Source organism: Palaemon carinicauda, chromosome 20, assembly GCF_036898095.1.
Source record: "Palaemon carinicauda isolate YSFRI2023 chromosome 20, ASM3689809v2, whole genome shotgun sequence".
In the NCBI taxonomy this organism is placed as follows: domain Eukaryota; kingdom Metazoa; phylum Arthropoda; class Malacostraca; order Decapoda; family Palaemonidae; genus Palaemon; species Palaemon carinicauda.
The window spans coordinates 123,512,249-123,537,767 of NC_090744.1; the positions used below are offsets into that span (position 1 = coordinate 123,512,249).

General features: G+C 39.5%; 2 long non-coding RNA genes across 2 annotated transcripts in view; one reads left to right on the forward strand and one right to left on the reverse strand.

Annotated features, from left to right (window-relative positions):
* LOC137614437 (uncharacterized) overlaps nucleotides 1-25,519 on the forward strand; it is a 450,523-nt gene that overhangs the window by 246,898 nt on the left and 178,106 nt on the right. The window lies entirely within an intron of this gene.
* LOC137659637 (uncharacterized) lies at nucleotides 789-6,065 on the reverse strand. The gene is made up of 2 exons (XR_011047603.1): nucleotides 5,942-6,065; nucleotides 789-882 (listed from the first exon to the last, which is right to left on the reverse strand). It is a non-coding gene; the product is annotated as an uncharacterized lncRNA (long non-coding RNA).

Consider the following 25,519-nt stretch of genomic DNA (forward strand, 5'->3'; position numbering starts at 1 on the left):
CAAATCAATTTACAATAATACATATAAACCAATCCATTTAACATTATCTATAATAATACAGGCTAATTAATTAAAGAGGTAGGGTAATAGGAATCCCTTATCATTCAATATACTCATATTTGCCAACTAGTTTCAGAAAACTAAACCAATTATTGTTTTTGTTTACCTAATATTGATGACAAAATTGCAATCTGAATTTTAATTTTAAAGTTGAACAAACTCATAAATGGTGAGTTAGACCTAATTTTCAAGTAAAATTTTGACTGCTTGGGATTTACTAGAAAAAATATAGTATTGAAAATTTGTTTTAACTCAAAAAACAAACATATTTGTTTTATATGCAATGCCATACTTACTACTAGTCTGAATATAAGTAAATAACTTTAATAATTAAATTTTCGGCTTTAAGGAATAAATACTTTAACTAGAAATAATTTGGTAATATCGTTGTAGTGAAAAATTATAAAAGTTATTTACTGTTAGTTTTCTGTCTTGAGTTATTCATTGCTACTAAACTTATGGAATATAAATGTGGCGATTGTAACAAAACCACCTAAAGATATAGTCAACTGGGCATTTCTAAGAATCTGTAGTACTGTAATATCTCTTATAAGGATATTATACCATTAGAAAATTTGATGATAAGAGTGGGTTCTTTACCCGTAACAACTCTCTGCTCCTTTTTAAATAAAATAAAAAATGAATAAATTTTGTCTTCCCCAAAATCTTTCTTAAATTTTTTCCTGTGGTAAATCCCAGATAATTCGTTGCTGGTCTTCATCTTGATGTCATCAGAAATGTCTCGTAATACTCTTCATATCAGTTTAGTTTCTGGTTTTGAGCAGCCGACTATAAATTTCCTTTTCTTTTGATGAGTTTAGTCTGAAAAAATGAATAAAAAATGTTAATTGTATAGATATATCAGCCCTATTCACATATTGTGCACTTCCATATCCAGACTATTTTTATTAAAACATTATGAATGATATAACTATAATATAGAAAATTCTAATTAATTAAATATAAAATAGTAGAAATAATGACAAACTAGGCATGCCCGTGACATTTATATCAAATATTACAGTCGAAGTATATCTTGCAAAGTGAAAATGTATTACTCCTAAGTCCCAAATAGGGAATACTTCACTAAAATAATCTAATGACTGACCTCTGCTAATTCAATGAAAAACTGGAGCTCCCCTAATCCTTCAATTAATCCTTGCAATTTTCAAGAACTACACAATAAATCATAATTTCATGAATAAAACATTCTACCTCACACCACAGAGGATACCTGGTAACACACAAACAATACTCATATCTATAAACAAGGTATGAATATAATCTGAGCAAAAATAGAATTTAGGACACACAGTTTCTGGTGTCGAATGTTGCTTAGTATATAAGAGTATACTGCTGTGCAACTGAATAATTAAATTGGTGTTTTTATTCTCCTAGAAACAAAAATAATGACCTGCAACTTTCTAAATTTATTAAGGAAATGTACCACTCTCGTAATTAAAAGGCCTTACTAAATCTTCATAATATATTTATATATGTTGTATGGATCTTTCCTAAACTATCCTATCTTATTTATCTACGAGGATTTTCTGTTTAACCTTGAATCAATGAACCAGCATTAGTTCTGCCCAGATTTGCCATTTCATCTTGCATTAGACTATGAAAAACTCATCACACACTGATTCACTAACCTAGTAACAACTGATTCACTAACCTAGTAACAATTCATTGAAGAGTTTATTCAAGGTTATTGTTTTTTACCTAATGGATATACCTAAAACACAATCTAACAACATGGTCTTTCTGGGGTTATGTCTTCAACATTACTAAACACAAAACTATATGTCTTTTGACAATGATTAACCTATGTTATCATAAATCAATAATAATCAATTCAACCTTACCCATATATTACATAATCATCCCTTATCATTGGCTGTCCTATCCTGGCTTATTCCCTTGGCCGACATATCGGTGCCTAATTTAATTACTAAACATATTTTGCAAAAACTACCAAATTATAGTCTTGACTATTATAGTGCGTTTACATAACCGGTTCTTTAGCAAGAGTCGGCATGACTTTTTCACAATTGCAAGCTCACAGAATCAAGTGCTCGTTTTTATGAATCCAGGCCTAGGGGATTATACACTAATAATTTAATGACAAACATGGCTTAGGTTAAGTTATCTTTTCTAATGGCCTAATTATTGATAAGAATATCTTCATAGGATCAGGACTTAGTCTTGCATTTTTTCTCTTAATTGAATGGGCAGTTCATCTTTCACAGAATTCTGTATTGATATCAGCAGGATTGGAAAATAAGTTTTTTATAATATATATATATATATATATATATATATATATATATATATATATATATATATATATATATATATATATATATATACATACAAACAGATCAGTAATATAGAAAATTTTGATATATGTGATGTTGCCTGGATATGTAACTAAACTAAATAAACAATGTATTACATAGACCAGCCAAATAAACAGTTATTACATTTAACATATCAAAATCAAACCATAATTTCTTTCAAACAAGTGTTAAAATATCAATTGAAAAATGCGTGGTCTCAGAAAAACTTTATGCAACAAACAACAGAAGTTCCTTCTCGTTGAAAAGTGCACATAATTTTTAACAGGTCTGGGAGACTGGTAAACACCAGAGTAACGAGATATCTCTAGAGGATAATCAGTATCAAAGTGAACTACCCATGCTAATCGCTGTCTAGCAGGCTATCGGCCGTAAGCAACTACCAATAGACAAGGTTGAAACTTATCTTCAATCACATTTGTAAGGAAGGTAGATATGTGCATAAGTCCAACCATAGACCAATAATCACACAGAAAAAAAACACATTTATATAAGGTATATGCACTGCCGTTCTCAGGGGAAGTGCCCTTTGATGCAAGTTTTCACAGGCAGACCAAATCTCCCGAGAAAAATCAATCTCAAAAGCCCAGTCTTAGGGACTGAATCCCTTGTGATGGGTCCTCCGGGTCAGACCGAAGATCTGGGAGCGGAACGAATAGTTCGTTACGTACCATCTCCATCAACGAACATCGATAAATGTTTGTAAACGAGACCCCTTTCCCCCTTGTGACAGGTATCAGTTAGAAAAAACGAATCTCTCTGCTCCTGATTTGATTGTTCCCCTGAGGTAAAATACTGTTGGAGTCTTTGCAAGTCTCAAGAGTCTAAGTACCTTGATATTTACAAGTACAATCTGAAGCTTTTGATGAGGACCTGATGGGATGAAGGAGGCCACTTAAGGGCAGACCTTATATGCCTGGGGTACAAGGGTGATAAGTGCTTGGAGAACCTTGTTTCCCCCAAGAGATACAACCATCAACTGAGAAAGAGTTCTTTATAGTATAGTGGTAACTAGCCCTTCCTACTCCTCACGAGCGCGTGTGCACTCGTGAAGAAGCTCATGCAACTAGCATAGAGAACAGCCTTCATCAGCATTAAGAGCTCGTACACAAGCATGCGGGACAGTACATCTGTGTTAAAACACAGTGACGCTGCCCAAAAGGAATTGATCGTTCAAGAACTGTATCATCGAGAACATGTTAGCAAGCATGCGAGCGTGCGCATGAAGCTGATGAACCGCTAATTCTCTGGGAGAGCGTACCTGAGTAGCATGCAGCTAGAGAAGTGAAATCTTCATCAGCAGGAGGAGTTCGCCCTCTCAGATCATCAGCACGTGGCAGGCGAGTTAAGACTCTTTCAAGCAACTATGATCTGTTCATCCACAAATTCAAACATCGTAAACTGGGGAATGAACATTCGTCAAGGAATCTGCAGGAGGAGGTACGTGCTTGAAAGGTTACGAGCAAGGCAGACGTGTGCTGCCATTCCTCGTGAACATCAGACCAAGCTGCCTCTATCCCATAAAGAGTACAGATCTGCAGCAATAGCCCCAAAATGTTTTTCTCACTTGACTCCTTGTGCCCTGAGGGGTGCGATAGCAAGAGCCAGCAACCACAAGCAGGTGGAGAGCATCAACATGTGAGGGTTCCGAAGAGCTCATTATCCCATAGGAAGTACTGGACCGAGGCAATAACCCCGACGGGTTATGCTCATGAGACTTGTACAATGGTGAGAGGCAGTGACCACAAGTGATTGGGAGGCATCACCATGAGGATGCTCCGAAGAACTTTCTATCCTGTAGGGAGTAAACATCTGTGGCAATAACCCTGAAGAGTTATGTCTCACGACAGTGAGGTGGCAGCAACTGCCATCGCCATCTAGGTGATCAGAAGAACTAGACCAAGGCATAGACAAGTCTAAAGCCCGCTTACTAGGGGACAGACCCCTCAATATTGGAAGCCCTTTCGCGTTGGCAAGAAGGGCAACCTTCCTTGCAAGTTGGAGGAAGAGAAAGAATGTGTTTCTTCTGCTGGGGGAATTCAGCACACTGAATAAGCTGAGGTCCCTAAGTGTGCCCACCTGGCTGATCGAGATTAGTTAAAACCCTACTATAAACTCAGAGCTCTGCCACCATGGAGTTGCAGAGAATGCCTCCACAAAGGAGGCAGGTATGAAAAACAAAGTTTCTCCTGCCAAGGGAACACAGCGCACTGAGCAAGCTTAGGCTGTTAGGTCCACCCAACGCAATGAGCAATCTCAATTGGCCTGCTCCATCGAAAAATATTGCAGGCCTGACAGGTACTCCTGAGAGAGCCGGCCAGCCAGCAACTGCTCTACTGCCAACTTGTGTAGAATGCATCAGCAATGACCAAAGACCTGTATGAGATAAAACTCCTCCAGAAGCTCAGGGATGGAAAGGACCAGGCTGACCCCTGCGGAGGTAGATGTGGGCTTCCACTGTGTCCCATGGATCAGCAAATTGAAGAACTGCTAAGTGGGGAGATCCAAAAGCCCTAAGGAAGGCAAGAAAGACTCCGCTCTGGTCATGGGTGCTGCCGCTTCACTACTGGAAGCAGCCAGGCCCTCAGAAAATGAGGAATATCCAGGGATCAATGATTGACACTTTTGCTCGTTCATTCTCCAAAGACGTCAGATCGAGCAGAGGCAGCGGGGAGGGAAGGTGGTGCCGGAGGAAAAACGCCATGAATACTTTGGCTATGGGGAAAACCCCAAGGGAGACAAATCCCTTTTGGACTTATTTTTCCATTGGCTACTAACTTAATGGCAAGTTTATAGGCAGGTTCCTTCTTAGCAGTGGAAAGGGACGACACCTCCTCCTCCTCCTAACCAAAAACAAAAAGTGATTTGATACACTCGGTGAGTGTGAACAGAGTGGCTGGTCTTCCACCGTTAACTAGCCGTGGGGTGTTATATGTTGCTTGAAAGTTTATGGTTAGTTTCCCAGCAAGCGGGTTATTTATCCATAGTGGAGAGCGAAAGGATTTGTATGTAGTGTCGGAACAAATTGGAAATCCAAATCAATTGTATCTATTGGCAATCAAATCCGTCTTTAATTCATCATTAATCCAACAGTGTAGGCTACTATATTAGTCTTCTGACAAAAGCATTAAAAAATTTCAACTCCCTACATTGATTAAAATCTAGAATTAGTCACACTAACAACTGTCAATGCAGTACACACAAAAGAAAATCCTACTGTAATCTAAAAATTAAATTTTGCATTGAATAACTAATTAAGAATAAAATTATCATCAAAATTGCACCTTATGCAATATTAATCTCACATATACTAATGCAATCCATTAACAATCTATTACATTATCCATAAAAGTACTAATCCATCGTAATGTAATCAATTGGCAATCTATAATCCTCAGTAATCATAAGAGATCTAATTCAATTTTAATTTACTTAAAAGTCAATTTGACCTCAATCTAATTGCAAGCCACCATTTTTCATAATACCATTCAAATCAAACAAACAATTATCTTTATGAACCTTACCTTTGAAACTCCAGTTACTGCACCTAGCTGGATTTTATTGATTCTATGGTGACATTGAAGAGCAGAAAAATCATATAAACCCTCAGTTTTCTGTCTCCCATAACTCATTGTTTAGGATGCACCTGAGATAAAAGAAAATATTTGTGAAAATATTTTTTAAAATTCTCCAATTGCTTTATATAATCATATTCAGTGGTATTAACAGGTTGACTAACATAAGTTTAGTTTAAAAAAATATCTGAATTAACTTGACACTTTTTCAAAGAACAATATTAAGAAATAATCATGGACTGCTATCACACTTAAATGTCATTATAAACTTTGTATTCCCCCTAAAGCACTTAACACAAACATGGCAGCCAGTGAGTAAATGTAAAGGACCTTATATTTATAAATTTTCCCCACAAGCACATTCTACAAATACACCAGCCATTAGCTACTCCACAGGCTATAAAAAAAAAAAAACGGTTACATAAAAAAATTCTAATATGTGTAATATTGCACTTTTGGAACTTTCCTTTAATTCAAAAGGTCTGTTACTAAATATGCGAGTGAAAATGATATTTTCATAATAAAATAAATTTTTGAACATACTTACCCAGTGGTTATATATATAGCTATACGCCCCTGACGTCCGGCAGAAATTTCAAAACTCGCGGGCAACCGCAGATTGGGTAGCCAGGTGTACCACCTGTGCGCCCTCTAGCGAGGTACCTGGAACCATTCCATGATTCCTCAGATCTTCCATGCCCATAGGTCTCTAGAGGGGAGGAGGGGGGGGGGAATTAAATTATATATAACTACCGCATAAGTATATTAAAAAATTTATTTTATGAAAATATTTTTAAACATCTAACTTACCCGGTAGTTATATATATATATAGCTGATTGACACCCTTGGTGGAGGGTCAGAGACATTCAACATTGTTGGAATTTTACTTAAGAGTTAATAAACAAGCTTAAGGGTTCGTACCTGATAAGGAAGCTGACTTCAAAGAATTCTTTCATTATGTCCGCTTTCCTTATGAGATCCAGCAATCCACCCTGGGGGCTGAAGACCTCTGGGAGCTGTCAAACTGGTCTAAAAACCTCTATGTGAATGGACCTCCTCCAATACCCTTGTTCCAGGCACTCTCAAGGAACAAATTGACCACCCGACTAAAATCAATGATTGTGGAAGACTGTCGCAATCTCCACGAACAACCATAAAAATACAAAAGTTCCAAGAGAAGAAAAGGGTATTAGGGTTATGGGAATATAGTGGTGGATCCTTCCCCACTACTGCACTCGCTGCTAGAAATGGTCCCAGAGTGAAGCAGTCCTCATAAAGTCAGACACCTTCAAATAATGTGAAGCGAACACAGATTTACTCCTCCAAAAGATTGTGTCCATAATGCTCTGCAACGATGCACAGTATTCGGCTTGAAGGTCACCGAAGTTGCTACAGCTCTAGCTTCATGCGTCTTGACTTGATGAAGAATGAGGGTGCATTCTTCGACCTCTGTAACGAGGGCTTCTAGACCGAGCACCAAAGAGCTTCCGACTGCATGCTGCATGCGTGTTGTGAGGGAGCGACAAAATCTATGTCGCATCCCGAAAACGCGTCCAGATCGCTGTGAGGGAGCGGTCTTGATGCTCGGTCCCATAACAAGGCACTCTCTTGTCTAGCAGGACGTGAAAACATAAAACGCCAGTCTCGCGTCAATTGACGGCGAGGATAACACTTTTACCTTGCCTTTCCAATGGCGAGGGTGAGCGTACTGTGATACGACAACAGAATCGCTCGAGGGGACATTCCATTGCTGATCAAGGTCTGACATCTCCATTAGCCTTTCGACTTTCCTTCTCCCAGGGGTTGGGGAGCATGGAAGAGGTCCCGGGCTAAGAGTATGACGGACACGAACAAACGCACCCTCCACAGCACTGCGTCATTTTACGTGACATTGAACACTAGCACTTTTAACTATTTCACATTAGATCGTAATAGATCCCCGTTGCGAGAGATTATACTCTTTCGCCAAGGGCCAGAAAGAAAATACAATAGGTTATATGATTAATATTAGTATTCTCAAAATCGAAATATTAAATAACGATACAAGTATTGTGAAACAAAAACGAGTCAAGAGTACTACGAGCGTAAATTGACTGTACGCTCGTGAAATCTCTACATCGAAAATTAACTAAGGGAAATATACTAATAGGACAAATATATACTTGAAAATAATATATTTCCCTTCATTATAAACATACTTATGCTTAGTAAGTTAATATTTTAAACATTTCTAGCAAGACAAGGAAACAATTCACATAATGCAAGTCATACTAAGAAGACTACGTCACAGATTGTGACATCGCGATAGTGGACTGAATTCCTTCAAGGCATTCAGATCTCGCTCTGCTAAGAGTTTACGTCACATAATTGTGACGTCACAATGTTTTAATGTTTAAATGTATTTCCTTCCATTATATCTTTAAGAGTTGTTCGTTAGTTAATAAAGTAGGGGGAAAAAATTCCTTGATCCCTCAATCTTACGAACATAGAAAACAAATACATACATGCTCCCTGCTAATTACTGTGTGGGAACCAAGAGCAGCTCGAAAGCCGGTCTTGCGCCCCACACAAAGTTTAACAACAGAGGAGCCATCTTGAATATAAAGTTAAATTAAAATGTCAAAGTTGGACCAACAAAAACTATCCTATTCAATATCTTCGATAGTTGAAAGGCAGCGAAAGCCATTGAAAATAATCAGACAAAAGGTACTTATAAAAATTGTAGAATAAAGTAATATATCAGCAAAACGAATTTCCTAGGTGTTGACTCGATCAACGGCAGGGATTTTCTCAAGAATGTTGGGGATGGTTCTGGTAACCTATGAGAGATGGCGCTCATGTATGACCACCTACGGTCATGGCGGCGGTTGCCGCGAAATTTGAATTTCTGCCGAGCCGCGTCGAAACGCGGGATTTAAGCTATACATATGTAACTACCAAGGAAGTTAGATACTTAAAAACAAAGTTTCTCCTGCCAAGGGAACACAGTGCACTGAGCAAGCTTAGGCTGTTAGGTCCACCCGACACGCTGAGCAATCTCAATTGGCCTGCTCCATCTTAAAGTATTGTAGGCCTGACAGGTACTCCTGAGAGAGCCTGCCAGCAACTGCTCTACTGCCAACTTGTGTAGAATACATCAGCAATGACCCAAGACCTGTATGAGATAAAACCCCTCCAGAAGCTCAGGGATGGAAAGGACCAGGCTGACCCCTGCAGAGGTAGATGTGTGCTTCCACTGTGTCCCATGGATCAGCAAATTGAAGAACTGCTCTTAAGTGGGGAGATCCAAAAGCACTAAGGAAGGCAAGAAAGACTCCGCTCTGGTCATGGGTGCTGCTGCTTCACTACTGGAAGCAGCCAGGCCCTCAGAAAATTAGGAATATCCAGGGATCAATGATCGACACCTTTGCTCGTTCATTATCCAAAGAAGACAGATCGAGCAGAGGCCGCGGCGAGGGAAGGGGGTGCCGGAGGAAAAACGCCATGAATACTTTGGTTATGGGGAAAACCCCAAGGGAGACAAATCCCTTTTGGACTTATTTTTCCATTGCCTACTAACTTAATGGTAAGTTTATAGCCAGGTTCCTTCTTAGCAGTGGAAAGGGACGACACCACCTCCTCCTAGCCAAAAACAAAAAGTGATTTGATACACTCAGTGAGTGTGAGCAGAGTGGCTGGTCTTCCACCGTTAACTAGCCGTGGGGTGTTATACGTTGCTTGAAAGTTTATGGCTAGTTTCCCAGCAAGCGGGCTATTTGACCATAGTGGAGAGCGAAAGGATTTGTATGTAGTGTTGAAACAAATTGGAAATCCAAATCAATTGTATCTATTGGCAATCAAATCCGTCTTTAACTCATCATTAATCCAATAGTGTAGGCTACTATATTAGTCTTCTGACAAAAGCATTAAAAAATTTCAACTCCCTACATTGATTAAAATCTAGAATTAGTCACACTAACAACTGTCAATGCAGTACACACAAAAGAAAATCCTACTGTAATCTAAAAATTAAATTTTGCATTGAATAACTAATTAAGAATAAAATTATCATCGAAATTGAACCTTATGCAATATTAATCTCACATATCCTAATGCAATCCATTAACAATCTATTAACATTATCCATAAAAGTACTAATCCATTGTAATGTAATCAATTGGCAATCTATAATCCTCAGTAAACATAAGCGATCTAATTCAATTTTAATTTACTTAAAAGTCAATTTGACCTCAATCTAATTGCAAGCCACCATTTTTCATAATACCATTCAAATCAAACAAACAATTATCTTTATGAACCTTACCCTTGAAACTCCAATTACTGCACCTAGCTGGATTTTATTGATTCTATGGTGACATCGAAGAGCAGAAAAAATATAAACCCTCAGTTTTCTGTCTCCCATAACTCATTGCTTAGGATGCACCTTTGATAAAAGAAAATATTTGTGAAAATATTTTTAAAAATTCTCCAATTGTTTTGTATAATCATAACATGGAATTCAACATGACTTTTTTGCTTTTATAATTACCTAAAAGGATCTTTCATAAAGCGTTGTTGCCTATTCAGACGTATTAATGGGTTGACTAACATAAGTTTAGTTTAAAAAATTATCTGAATTAACTTGACACTTTTTCAAAGAACAATATTAAGAAATAATCATGCACTGCTATCACACTTGAATGTCGTTATAAACTTTGTATTCCCCCTAAAGCATTTACCACAAACATGGCAGCCAGTGGGTAAATGTAAAGGACCTTATACTGTATTTATATATTTTCCCCACAAGCACATTCTACTAATACACCAGCCATTAGCTACTCCACAGGCTATAAAAAAAAAAAAAAACCGGTTACATAAAAAAAATTCTAATATGTGTAATATAACACTTTTTTAAGTTTCCTTTAATTCAAAAGGTATGTTACTAAATATGCGAGTGAAAATTATATTTTCATAATAAAATAAATTTTTGAACATACTTACCCGGTAGTTATATATATAGCTATACGGCCCTGACTCTGGCAGAAATTTCAAAACTCGCGGCAATCGCAGATTGTGTAGCCAGGTGTACCACCTGTGCGCCCTCTAGCGAGGTACCTGGAACCATTCCATGATTCCTCAGATCTTTCATGCCCATAGGTCTCTAGAAGGGAGGGGGGGGGGGAATTAAATTATATATAATTACCGGGTAAGTATGTTAAAAAATTTATTTTATGAAAATATTTTTAAACATCTGACTTACCCGGTAGTTATATATATAGCTGATTGACACCCTTGGTGGAGGGTCAGAGACAGCTAACCTTGTTGGAATTTTACTTAAGAATTAATAAACAAGCTTAAGGGTTCGTACCTGATAAGGAAGCTGACTTCAGTGAATTCTTTCATTATGTCCGCTTTCCTTATGAGATCCAGAGATCCACCCACGGGGCTTAAGACCTCTAGGAGCTGCCAAGACGTCAGTTCTTCACACAGGAACTTTATTAATTAAAACATACACGGGAGCAATACCAAAGCTCAAGTCTCAGAGACACCAAGGTTACAAGGTAACAAGCAATAAGGATCATCATTACAAGACAACAAGGTTAGGAGGGAACAGGCAATAAGGATTGTTATCTGTTATTCCCCCGGCCTCCTTTTTTGTTTTACTTCGTTAAACAAACAGATCTATACATAAGTTACTAATTATAATAAAATGGATAAAATATTGTAACAAATATAAAATTGTTACCAAGCTCAAACTAAACGTACATTGTAATATGAATACAAACAATAGCATTTCATAATAAAAGAACAATAACAGTCTGCATCACGTACAACATGCCATTGCATAAATATCTAAGAATTGTAAAAGAAATTACACATATTTAAAACATGTTTCCCTTGTCTTTAATTTTAACATTTTCTAACCTGAACTCATCGTTTTTAAAATGAACAAGATTATCTTCATTTACAGCCACTCTAAGTCTTCCCTTAACTAAGACTTCCACCAAGTCATCACTCTCTTTATTTTCCTTTGTTAATATGTCTGCTATCATGTCTTTAGTATTCAGCCAACTATATGATTCTACTTCTTTATGAATTAGTTTCTCCTTCAAGTCTGCCACTGCGTTTCTTAACAATTTTCTTTCTACTTGTTTTGATGATGCTATACTCTCCAGCGTTGGTCTGCTGTCTGTGAACAGTTTTACTGGGATTTTTCCTCCTTTTTCTCCAAACATAAGTTGTTCAACACTTTTTGCTAAATAAACACTGTCATCTACTAATTTAGTTAAGTTCCTCGTTTCGGCGTCTTTAGCAGAATGGCACACTTGTTTGATGGTTTTTGTTTTCCAATATATAGGAGCTACTATATCAGTTTTCTTGTTTCCCATTAAAATCAAGTTACCCCCAATTGACTTTGAGTCACATCTGTAACTCGCATCGCCGAGGCCATAAATTTTCAGGTCTTCTTTCTTCCCTATTTTACCGAACTTTATTTTGCTTTCTTTTGATTTAATTTTCTTCACTATCTTGTTTACTCTCTTTAGATCACCGATCGTAGCATCTTTATTTTTCATAGACATGTTCAACACTACAATAGCCAAGTCGGGTCGGACATTTTCCGCCAACCATTGGATTTTTCCTGCATACTTCCTGAAAACTTTATATTCGGTTTTTGTCAGAGGTTCGTCATTTCCAATTTTCCTTATTTCTTTGATTTCCTCAATGGATTGGGCATAATCCTCCATGCTTACTTCTATTCCTTCTCTTGTTTTAACTATATCAATCCCTGTAAATCTGAATTCAGATGACTCCACCTTTGAAATCGTGAAATTTTTCATTAAAAGATCCTTGATCATATCCACAAATTCTCTTTTTCCTGAAATCGAAAAATCATCAACATGACATAAAATCATACCAAGTAATGATCTGCCATCATGGAGGTAGTAGAAGGCGTTATCTCCATGCAGTGTTTTCATTCCTCTTCCTTTAAAAATCTTGTCAACTTTAAGCCAAAATTTCCTACCTGCGTCTTCAAGCCCATAGATTGGCTTTATCAGTTTCCAAATGGTTCCTTCCTGTTTTACATCTTTGGGTGGTTCAACAAACACATCACGCTCCAGTTTTTCGGCCTGTAAGAAAGCTGCGGAAATGTCGACGCTCTCCAGTTCAAATCCTTCATTAGCCGATACTGCGATGAAAGTCTTGAAAGACTCTCTCAAGGCGGTTGGGGAATCTGATTTTGGTTTCTCAGTTTCCTGGAATCCTCTAGCAACTAACCTTGCTTTTATTTTGGTCTTCTGCCCATCTTGTCTCTCTTTTTCAGTTATAACCCACCTTGAACCAATTTTCTCCTGTCCTGTATCTTTTACTTCTTCAAATGCTTCATAATACTCAAAATTTTCAAGTTCTTTTTCTTTAGCGTTTATAACTTCAGGTTCATGATGACGACTCTTTGGAACTTCTACCACATATGTGGTTATTTCCTCTACCAAACACTCGTCATTTGACATTTTCATCCAGTAAGTACCAATGTTATCTAGTTCAAAATTTTCCTTGGTCTCTCGTACTTCGGTTTCTTCTTCTTTTTCATTAAGATATTTCCAGTCCCTTATTTCATTTTCGAAGTCAACTTCAATTGTTTTACCTCCCTCTAGTTTTATGAAGCACACGAATTTGCGCTTTGAGTTAGGTTTGTTCACTTCAGTCACCTTTCCTTTGTGTTCCTCGCCATTCTTAAAGGTCATAATTATAATTTTACTTTTCTTCGGCCTTTTTTCAGATGGAAGATGATCTTTCACGGTCATTTTGTCATAATTCTCTTCTGCCAAATCAGGTTTACTAACAACTGTCGCTTCTTCTCTCTTTTCTAAATTAATTTCCTCACTCTCGGACTGGTCAGTAAGAGCTGCCTCATCCTTCGACCCAATCTCATCTTTTTTCTCATGAGCTGAAGTCCTTAACGTTCCGTAAGGTTGCAAATGACAAGAAGCTACCTTTTTCATATCTCCATTTGCTAAAATCCATACACTTCTCCCTTCCATCTTTTCCACCGTAGCGGGACCAAACCATTGTTTTCCACCTTTGTGCTGGTAAAATACTTTCTCCCCAGGTGTATATAGATAATCATTAAAAGATGCATTTCTTGCGTTTAAGGCAATTTTCAACTTTTCACCATACTCAATTTCTCTATACTTCTTATTCACTTCTTTTTGATTTTCAATATGTCTTCTGATTGCTTCTGACTCAGAGATTAAAGATTCGGTGGCTACATTTCCACTTGTTATACCAGGAACTACTACAGCTCTCCCAGTGAGTAACTGTAATGGGGCATATCCTTTCACTGTTATATTAGTATTATGACACCAGGCCGCTTTAGAAACTGCTTCATCTAATGTAATTCTATCATTCTCTTCCATCACTTTCTTCACAGTTAGATCAGCGCTGTAATGATTTCGTTCGTTCAAACCATTACTCCAAGGGGAATATGTTGGGCCAAACCTTATCGTAATTCCCATTGCAGAAGCCAAACTTTCCATTTCCTTATTTTGAAATTCTGATCAATTGTCAGCCCAAAATCCCTCAGTAGGATATCCGTATTTCTCGCACCAGTTCTGGGTGATGGCATGCAAAACAGTGACTGCTTCTTTGTTCTTCAGCACAACTCCACTTATTAATTTTGTGAAGGCGTCTACCATCCACAGAATGTTATTCTCCTTTACTTGCTTTAGGTCAACTGTGACCTTTTGATTAAATTCCGTCACTGTTGGGATGGCAACTTTTGGTATACCTAATGATTTTTTATACTTTTGGCAGGGTATACATTCATTAACAACTTTCTTAATAACCTTTTTGGTTCGGTTGGATACTACTCCTGCCAATGTGAACAAATGGAGGAGTTGAGTCTCTCCCTTATGGCCAGATACCAGATGTACCCTTTTTACTCTTTTATACTCTGATATCTCTTTATTGCTTTCCAATTTCTTGGCAAACATTACAATCTCTTCTTCGCTACATTCTTTATTGGTTTCCAAGACAACGGCAAGGTGGTTACCTTTAGTGGTTATCAAATCTATCTCTAGGTTCGGAACCAAGCTTCTGATAACTAGTTTTTCCTTTCCTTTCTCGTAATCCTGAGAGGCACTCCATTTCTGGAGTTGTTCTTTAGAACACAAAAAAGGGATATTAGCTTCAATAGCATAAATTTGCACTCGTAGTCTACTGAACTCTGTTCCATTTTTCTTTCCTTTAATTATCAATGGAACTTCAAACATTTTGTGACATTCATAAACTTTACTTGGTCCAAATTTGAACTTTTTCTTTTCTATTCTTTTAACATTAACTTGTCCTTTTCCAAATTGATTTTTCTTCAGATATTCTTCTATCCATTTAATTCCTGCCACATTTTTGGGTGCACCATTGTCAATAATCATCTCAGTTTCATTGATTTCATCCGTGAAGTAAATTTCAGGCATTTCTACTTCTCCTCTCTCATCTTCAACACTCACAAATCTGATGTTACTTAATCTATTCAGACAGCATTCATTTCTACACCTTTTCTCTCTCGATTCTGATCTGAGCCTCCTGCCGCCCTCCATCGGACGATCTTGCCGATTCCTTTCAAGTTCTTCACGATCCTCACTTCTCCTTTCCGAAAGTTCTCTTCGTTTAAAGGAGTCTATTCTGTTTCAGTTTCTATCTCCTGATCGAGAGTAATATCTTCTACTCTGATATCTGCTTCCTGACTCTCTCCTGTTTTGGCTTCTGTCTCGCGAACGGGAGTATGGTCTCCTATTTCTTTGCTCATTTGATCTCAATGTAGATCTTTGTCTATTTGTATAAAATACGTCCAATTCCTTTTCGGGTCTTTGGTTTTCTATCTTTAGTTCCTTGAACTCCTTTTTACATATTTCTATTGTCACTTTATCTTCTACATTTTTTAGTTGTTTCATAATTGAAATTTTTTCTGTTGTTTCTAATTTAGACTTATCTAAAAACAAAACTGTAGTCCATAACTTCCATTTTGATCCAAAGTTTGCTCTATCCATTTTCACTAAAAGATTCTCAAATCTATTCAGATACTCTTCACCTGTTTCTTTGTCTTTCTGTTCAAATTTTTGTATTTCAGAAACCAATTCAGACATTTTTTCCAAGGTTGTTTTTTCAAATTTACCTTTTAGCAAGTTTATCACGTCTTCAATGATAGTTACACTGTTAGTGTTTACTTTTTCTATAACCTCTCTTGACACAAATAACGACAATCCTCTAATCTCTTTGTTTGTTTTTAAACTATCCACCAATTCGAAAAATTTTTGAATTGGAGGAATGGTTGTCTGTGAATCCTATAGCCTTAGTTGATGGCAATAACTTTCAAAATCCTGGCCATTAGTCCAGATTGGAGCTTTCCGATTTTTAACTAAATTAACATGGTTATTTCCACTTCCAACTTGGTTTATCTCAAAATTGTTTTCAATGATTTTCAATAATTTGTCTAGTCTTTCATCCATATCACTCTTTTCATACATTGTCCTGTTTGTTTCTTTACCGAAATCCCACTTTTTGTGAAAGTTTTTCTGGTGCGAAATATTGGTTGCTCTGTTTTTAAATAGTTTATTGCACTGTCCACAAATTCTGGCCTCATACCTTTGATCTAACTGGTTTTTTGCTGCCTCAAAAAGTTCATTTGTTTCTAGCCACCGTTTTACCTGTTCCACTTCACCTAAATTCAAATCATTATTTTCACACTTGCTCTCATCTCCATTTTCTTTATGTCCCAATACCGGGCCTTTACACTTATGACAAAATTTGAAAATAAAATTTCCAGCATTGTCTATGGTTCCAAAGTCAGCCAGTCGGGTCAACTGGTTCATAAGCTCACTTTCATCTTCAATGTATCCTGGTAAGGAAACTGCAGAGTATTCTGAAGACGCCATTATGACTTTCACTTTATTGTAGATAACATCAGGGTTCAAGGTTTCTTCCAGAAGATCCCCAAGCACTCACACTCTCAACAGCAAAAGAATTAAGCTGTTGTGAAGACTCGTAATTACCATTCTTCGGCTCACACAACTTCAGGCTCAGGTCGTCTGCCTCACCATGTATCAACAGTTCAGCATGTTTTCTTCATCTATCCATGATATCTGCTCCCCGAAGCACTCTGGTCGACAGAACCAATACGTCCTTTCCAGTTCATAAGCCGAAATTCATTGGTTTTCCTTCTCACAGACGGCTTCACATTTGCAGCAACTTACTGAACTTCTGGATTACTCCCCCTCCCCGATGTTCGGGAACTTTTAGTTGCTCATCATTTTCTTTTATATTTCTTAGTAAAATTTAATCTCAAAGACAATCGCTGCAGTCCCTCGAACCACGTTCTGCTACCATATAATATCCAGGGCGTAGAGAGAGACGTCAGTTCTTCACACAGGAACTTTATTAATTAAAACATACACGGGAGCAATACCAAAGCTCAAGTCTCAGAGACACCAAGGTTACAAGGTAACAAGCAATAAGGATCATCATTACAAGACAACAAGGTTAGGAGGGAACAGGCAATAAGGATTGTTATCTGTTAACCAGTCTAAAAACATCTATGTGACAGGACCTTCTCCAATACCCTTGTTCCAGGAGCTCTCGAGGAACAAATTGACCACCTGACTAAAATCAATGATTGTGGAAGACTATCGCAATCTCCACGAACAACCATAAAAATATAAAAGTTTCAAGAGAAGAAAAGGGTATTAGGATTATGTGAATGCAGTGGTGGATCCTTCCCCAACTACTGCACTCGCTGCTATGAATGGTCCCAGAGTGAGGCAGTCCTCATAAAGTGTCTAGACACGTTTCAAATAATGTGAAGCGAACACAGATTTACTCCTCCAAAAGGTTGTGTCCATAATGCTCTGCAATGATGTATTCTGCTTGAAGGTCACCAAAGTTGCTACAGCTCTAACTTCATGCGTCTTGACTTGATGAAGAATGAAGTGGATTCTTCGACCTCTGTAATGAGGGCTTCTAGACCGAGCACCAAAGAGCTTCCGACTTGCCTCGCAACTCTTTCGTTCAGTCCAGGTAGAACTTCAGGGCTCTTACTGGGCACAGGACCCTCTCCAACTCCTCGCCAACCACATCTGAAAGGTTCGGACACTCAAAAGCCTTGGGCCGAGGTTGAGAAGGGCGTTCGTTCTTGGCAAGAAAGCCTAACTGCAATGAGCCGATAGCTATGTTATCTCGAAAAACCAACGTTTTAACTAAAAGCATCAATTCCACCGACTCTTTTAGCTGTCACTAGACTGACCAAAAATAGGGTCTTCATCGAGAGGTCCTTGAATGAAGCTGAATGCAAGGGCCCAAACCTGTCACTCATAATGAACTTCAGGACTATATCCAGATTCCAAGCTGGTGAATCCTGGTGCTGTTGCTTTGATGTTTCAAATGATTTGAGAAGTTCCTGTAGGTCTTTAACATTAGAAAGGTAATTGTGCCTGAATACCGTTGCTAACATACTCTTGTATACCTTAATGGTAGAGGATGAAAAAATTGCGTTTCCTTCGAAGATATAACAGGAAGTCAGCAATCTGAGTTATAGAGGTACTGGACGAGGAAACAGAGTTGACTCTGCACCACTCTCTAAAAACCTCCCACTTGGATTGGTAAACCTTGATGATAGAAGTTCTCCTTGCTCTTGCAATAGCCCTAGCTGCCTCTTTCGAAAAACCTCTAGCTCTTGTGAGTTTTTTGATAATCTGAAGACAGTTAGAAGAAGAGCTTGGAGATTTTGATGGAACCTTTCCAAGTGGGGTTGTTTGAGTAGATCTACTCTTAATGAAAAGCTTCTTGGAGTGTCTACCATCCATTCCAGTACCTGTGTGAACCACTCTCTTGAGGGCCAAAAGTGGGCCACTAGAGTCAATCATGTCCCTTCGTGTGACACGAACTTTTGCATCACTTTGTAATGAATTTTGAACGGTGGAAATGGGTACACGTCCAAGTAACGAGCTGTTTGATGCTGGACGTCGCGTCCCGCTGGACGCTGGACGTCTCGTCCCGCTGGATGCTGGACGCTCGACGTCTCGTCCTGCTGGACGCTCGACGTCACGTCCCACTGGACGCTCGACGTCACGTTATAGCTGGACGCTCGACGTCACGTCCTGCTGGATGCTCGACATCACGTTAGCTGGACGCTCGACGTCACGTCTGGCTGCTTGACTCCTTTGGGTTAAAGCGGCTGAAACACGACATTTAACGGGGGAGTTGTAAAGACGTTCGTCGTCAAGAACCTCTCGACTAGTAGCCTTACGACACTTGGCGTCCAGGTGTGAAGCTTCCTGACGCTCAGGGACCAGGCCTGCTACTCTCTTGTTGTCCGCAGGCTGATAAATTTGTATGAGCGAAGAGTGTTTCTGTTGCATATCTTGCAGCATAATAAAATTAGGGTCAACTTGTTGTGGCACAGGAGACGTCACGTCTACCACAAGCTCGGTTTCTACGCCGTTTAAAGAATGCACAGAACGTCCAGAGGACGATAACCAGTCTAACGGTGGGGGAGGAGCATGAACCGAGGTCATGCCAGGCTCAGACAACTGTCCTGCAATTGGGTGACTTGGACGTTTCTTGACAGTTGCCGACGTCCTTAAAGGACGTTTGGCGGGAGAGCTTTCTTCGGTAGAATGAAAACGCTCAGGACTGCTCCAAAGACTACAACCAGGAGCTTGCAGTGTCAAGATAGGACGCTGATTGACCGTGTCCATCTTCCTCTTCAGAGGTCTGGAAGCTTGACGCCAGCCTCGTCTGGGCGCTGCGTTATCCGAAGTTGACGAAAACACTTTTACCTCACCTTTCCTATGATGAAGGCGAACGTCCTGGGAAACGTCAACAGGTATGCTTGAGGGGACGTCCGTTTGGGAGATAAAGCTTCTCGTTTCCTTTTGTCGTTCGACATTCCTTCTCCCAGGGGTTGGGGAGCTTGGAAGAGGTCTATGGTTAGAACGTTCGACATTCCTTCTCCCAGGGGTTGGGGAGCTTGGAAGAGGTCTATGGCTAGAAGAACAACAGGTCCTAGCAGACCCACCATCTATTTGAGGGGTGGTACTTAGGCTGAAACAAAGAGCCCAAAACTGGACAATTTCCTCCTATACACGAACCTTCAGGTATTGCTTGAAGATCGGATGGATGAGGATGTAGAAGTAAGCATCCTGGAGGTCTAAAGAGACCATCCAGTCGTCCTTTCTTACTGCTGCTCGGACTGATTTCGATGTCTCCATGGAGAACTTTATCTTCTGAATGAAGGCGTTGAGAGCACTTACATCCAGGACCGGTCAATAGCCTCCTTCTGCAATAAGAGAGACATTTGATGTTGCATAGCCTGTCTCTTTGGCTCCTCTCTGTATCTGGCAGAGGGGTCTATTGGAGTTACTATTAAAGGTTTCACTAGGAAAAAGATTTTGCATCTCTCCTTTAGTAATAGTATGGATCTAAGGTCTGCTCCTCTCCTCTCCCACGCTCGCCAGATGTTGTTTAGTCTGGCTCCTACTGTTGTCTGTGCAGTTTAGAGAAAAAAGTATGCAGAACTTTTCTTGCTGATTTAAACACCAAATCCTGTGTGACCTTTAGGGCTAAAGTGGAAGAGACCTCTTTGACCAACTCTTGAGGAAGAGAGGAAGAAAAAAAGAGGGTGGGTACCTCAATTCTGACTTCTGAATGGGTGTAACCCCAATGGACAGAAAAGAACACATTGGGCTCTTTTCTTAAAGACCCCCGCTGAGAAAAGGGCTGCTAACTCATTGGAACCGTCCTTTAAGGTTTTATCCATGCCTGACATAATGAGGCTGAGACTATCAGTGTCCACATCCTTCAAGGCAGAAACCTTCTTCCCCAAGGCTCCCAGAGTCCAGTCAAGGAAATTGAATACTTCGAAAGCTCTGAAGACGCCTTTGAGAGGATGACAAGCTCTGACGTTGACCAGAGTATTAGGTCCTTCTCAAGGCCATCCGACGCGGAGCGTCTACTAGACTCGAAAAGTCTCCTTGGGCAGAGGTAGGAACTCCTAAGCTGAGAACTTCTCCCGTCTTGTACCCAACTCTAAATCTGGAGGCCAATCTAGCCAAGGGAAAAGGGAAAGCCAGTATTACCCTGGTTATTCTTGGATTACATCCAGTCTCCCATCATCCTCGAAGCTCTTTTAGATGATCGAGACCGCACCATCTTTGTAAACAGAGATTCCTTCGACACCTTCCCTAGTGTAAACTCTGAAGGCGGGGAACGAGGAGCAGCAGGCACAAAATAATTTGGAAACTCTTCAGGAAGAAACTCTCATGAGTTTCTTTAAGTCAACCGAAGGATTAATGATCTTAGGAACTTCTCCTACGAGAATTCCTCTAAAAGATAAATAGGGGAAAGGAGATCGTCGATCCCTTCCTCCTACAAGTCTCTAACCGAGATAGAGACGTCTTGTTTCCTAGGAGTCAACTCCTTAAGGTCCTGAATTATGGCCTCAATTGGTCCAAGATCATTACTTACTTTTACTTACTATTAGGGGTTTATTTCTCCCCCTCCATCAGACACTAAGAGTTTGTTCAGGCGGGCCTTGGTAGGTGAAAATAATTTCTTTCCAGTTAACATTTTTCTCTATATTTTTTATAGCGCCTGGCGTAACGATGTTCCAACGCTAGACGCTCGCGGTCATTACGATTGAAACTAAGACGTTCGCGATATCAACGTTCGGCTCGACTGGTGTAATCACGACGTCCGAGTCTTGATGTTCGACGTCACGTCTAACTGATTGACGTTCGGCGTCATGTCTAACTGCTTGATGCTCGGCGTCATGCTCAACACTCAACGTCAAGTCCAACTGCTGGACGCTTGACGCCATACAACTGCTTGACGCTCCGGGTCACGTCTAACTGCTAGACACTCGACGTCAAGTTCAACTGCTGGACGCTTGACGCTCGGTGTCGGACGCTTGACGCTCGGCGTCACGTCTTAACTGCTTGACACTCGACGTCAAGTCCAACTGCTGGACGCTAGACGCCATGCAACTGCTTGACGCTCAGCGCTACGTGACTCTCGGGACAATGACGTTCGTGATTTAGACGCTCGGAACTATGCTTGACACTCGGCGTCACGTCCAACTGCTTGACGCTCGACGTCACGTAACTTCTTGACGCTCGGCGTCATGTCTAACTGCTTGACACTCGACGTCAAGTCCAACTGCTGGACGCTTGACGCCATGCAACTGCTTGACGCTCGGCGCCACGTGACTCTCAGAACAATGACGCTCGCGATTCAGACGCTCGGAACTATGACGTTCACATCTAGAACGTTCTCTCATCCAACAAGAGAGACAAAGAAATTGCACTCAGTTTCAAACATCGTATCAAACTCTTACAGCAGCGTTAGTAGCTTGCCGTCCAATGCTCTGACGCTCAGCGTTACGCATCATGACTGCCAACCACTTGACGCGATGTAGTCCATTCCTTAACCCTTTTATCCCAAAAGGACGTACTGGTACGTTTCACAAAACACATCCCTTTACCCCCATAGACGTACCACTACGTCCTTGCAAAAAACTTTTTTTTTTCATATTTTTGATAATTTTTTGAGAAACTTAAGGCATTTTCCAAGAAAATGAGACCAACCTGACCTCTCTATGACGAAAATTAAGGCTGTTAGGGCTATTTAAAAAATATATACTGCAAAATGTGCTGGAAAAAAAGTAACCCCTGGGGGCTAAGGGTTGGAAAGTTCCAAATAGCCTGGGGGTAAAAGGGTTAACGCTCGGCGTCCTTCTTGATGCTAGCGTTAAGGTGTTAAGAATCTAAACGCTTGGTGTCATGACGAGCAACTCTCTTCTTGGCTAACAGTAAGGGAAATATGTAAGACGCAGGCCCTGTCTGTGAGCTGAGTCAACCGACGGTGAATATAACACTTTTACCTCGCCTTTTCCACAGCGAGGGCGAGCGTTCTGAGAAGCATTAACAGGAACAGTCTAGGGGACGTCTGCTCAGGTGGTAACGCCTCTCATTTCCTTTTGCCGATCGACATTCCTTCTCCCACGGGGTTGGGGAGCTTGGAAGAGGTCTAAGGCTAGGATAACGACAGGGTCGAACAGATGCACCCTCCACTGACTGATTAAATTCACTGCACTAATTTAGCACTGAAATTTGCACTTTTTATACTCTTTCACGTAAGACCATAATTAGACCTGCCCGCTGCGAGAGATGATACTCTTCCGCCAAGGGCTTGAATGAGAATGCAATAGGCTATCTGATTAATATTAGAATTCCCAATATCGAAACAAAAACTAAATAAATAACGATACAAAGTAATTTGAAACGCTATCGATTGTCATGAGAACTACGTAGCGTAAATTTAACTGCACGCTAGTTTTATTTTATCTCTGAAAACAGACCGATGATTATGTAAAGAAAGTATACTAATAGGACAAATATTTTCTTAAAATAATATATTCCTTTTATCTTTTAAAAACTTAAATACTTTTGGTTTTTAAGTTAGATTTCACTTATCATTCTTTGCATAGAAAAGAAAAGAATTTGCAAGTCATACTACATAGTTACGTAGTTTACATCATATGATTGTGACGTCATAGTGTTGGGGGAGTGTTTTCCTTCCGCCATCATGTTTTTAAGAGTAGGTTCGTTATTTTTACAGTAGGTGGAAAAAACTCCTAATCCTACCCCTTTCAAGTTACAAACAGCGATTATAATCCAACCACTAACTCTGTCAAAATAAAACCAAACAAGCGAAAGCCACCAGTAAATTGTACATCACCAAGATAACTGCAATTATACAGGTTACAGAGAGTGAAAAATCCAACGATGTTGCCGGCGTGAGCGGCAGCAAAGATCTGAGGAATCATGAAATGGTTCCAGGTACCTCGCTAGAGGGCGCACAGGTGGTACACCTGGCTACCCAATCTGCGATTGCCGCGAGTTTTGAAATTTCTGCCGGACATCAAGGATGTATAGCTATATATATAACTACCGGCTAAGTCAGATGTTTAAAACAAAGGCATTATTATAGAACAAAACGGGAGAAGCTTTACTAATAAAGAACGGGAGTTGAGTACTGTATAGGAAAACTCCCGTTTTCATACATAATGACCTTTATTTCTGTCGCAAATAAATATTTAATAAGATATACCCTAATACTGTATATCCTACGGTAATGGGGGCCACCCAGTTGGTACATGGGCTTAGGGGTAGGGAAAATTTACTGTCGAATCAATAAATAGTGGTAAAGCTAATGTTTTCTTCTCTATACATTATTCTTTTCAGCGCATAATAAACACAAAAAATTACCTGAAATATTTACTTCACTTTTGTTTACATTTTACAAGTCGGACGTATCTGCTCCTCATTTACTTTTAGTTTGTGACTTGGGAAAGGGGGGGTTTGCAAGCCCCCCTGCTAGGTCTGTAACCTGGGAAAGGATGTTCAAGGGCTTGCCCCTGGCTAGGTCTAAGACCTGGGAAGGTTTGTGACCTGGGAAAGGGGGTCCGGAAGCTTGCCCCCACTAGGATTGTGACCTGGGAACTACTAGGTTAGGTTAGGTTGGTTTGTTAGGTTACGTGGACTTTTGCACATCTCAAATGTTGAATAATCACGTTTTGTCCTCTCTGCATACAACCAAAGTCTCAGGTTCCCACCTGTGTCTGTTGGGAAGTGGGGATCCACAACGGTTGAAGCGCCTATTTGCAGTGGAAATAAAGGTCAAGTTCCTTGAAAGCACACCATTTACTGTAGGAAAAGCTGTTCTGCCTATTAGAAATGTTGCCCCGTGTTATTCTATAATTTTACCACATTAAAAGATCCTAAACACACATGGCAATAGCACAGGCTAGGCACAATTTTCCCCATAGATTTCTAAAAAAAACAAAAAGACTGGGACAACAGTTCTTTTTACATTTCTCTCACATTATATGCAAGTTATCATTCCCTTAACTCCTTAAATCTAGAATAAAATGTACCCAAATAGACAGCAATCTGCAACTTCTTACATGCAAGTCCAGTAGTTACAACATATTCACAAATTATACAGTTACTAAGTGTTATTGTTGCATATTTGTTATTTGTGCCTTATGTTTGGCAAACAAAGATGTATAACTTCATCTTTCAACACTTAGCAAAGTACAGTAAAGCTCTGATAGCTGTTTGAGTTCTAATTTGAACAGAAATGTGTTGTGCAGTAGGTCAAGTTATGATATAGCTCCATAATTTGAATTTATCTACAGCACTATATGTCAAGGTGGGATATATCTTGATCATTCTATTTTATCTAATGGTAATTAAGTCACATGAGGTGGGAGGAAGAGGGTGTCTAAAGCGGTGTTTACACGGTCAGATGTTTGTTTGAACCTGCTTGTCAAACAGTCCGTTCGACCGTGTAAACCTGCCTTTACTCTAGCTAGGTAAGGATCCAGCATACTAGATTAGGTTAAGGTTAGTACACATTCATGTAATTTATATAAGTAGTTATGTAAAGGAAGGAATGAAATATGTTTAAACATATGAGGTCCATCCATGTTTTTC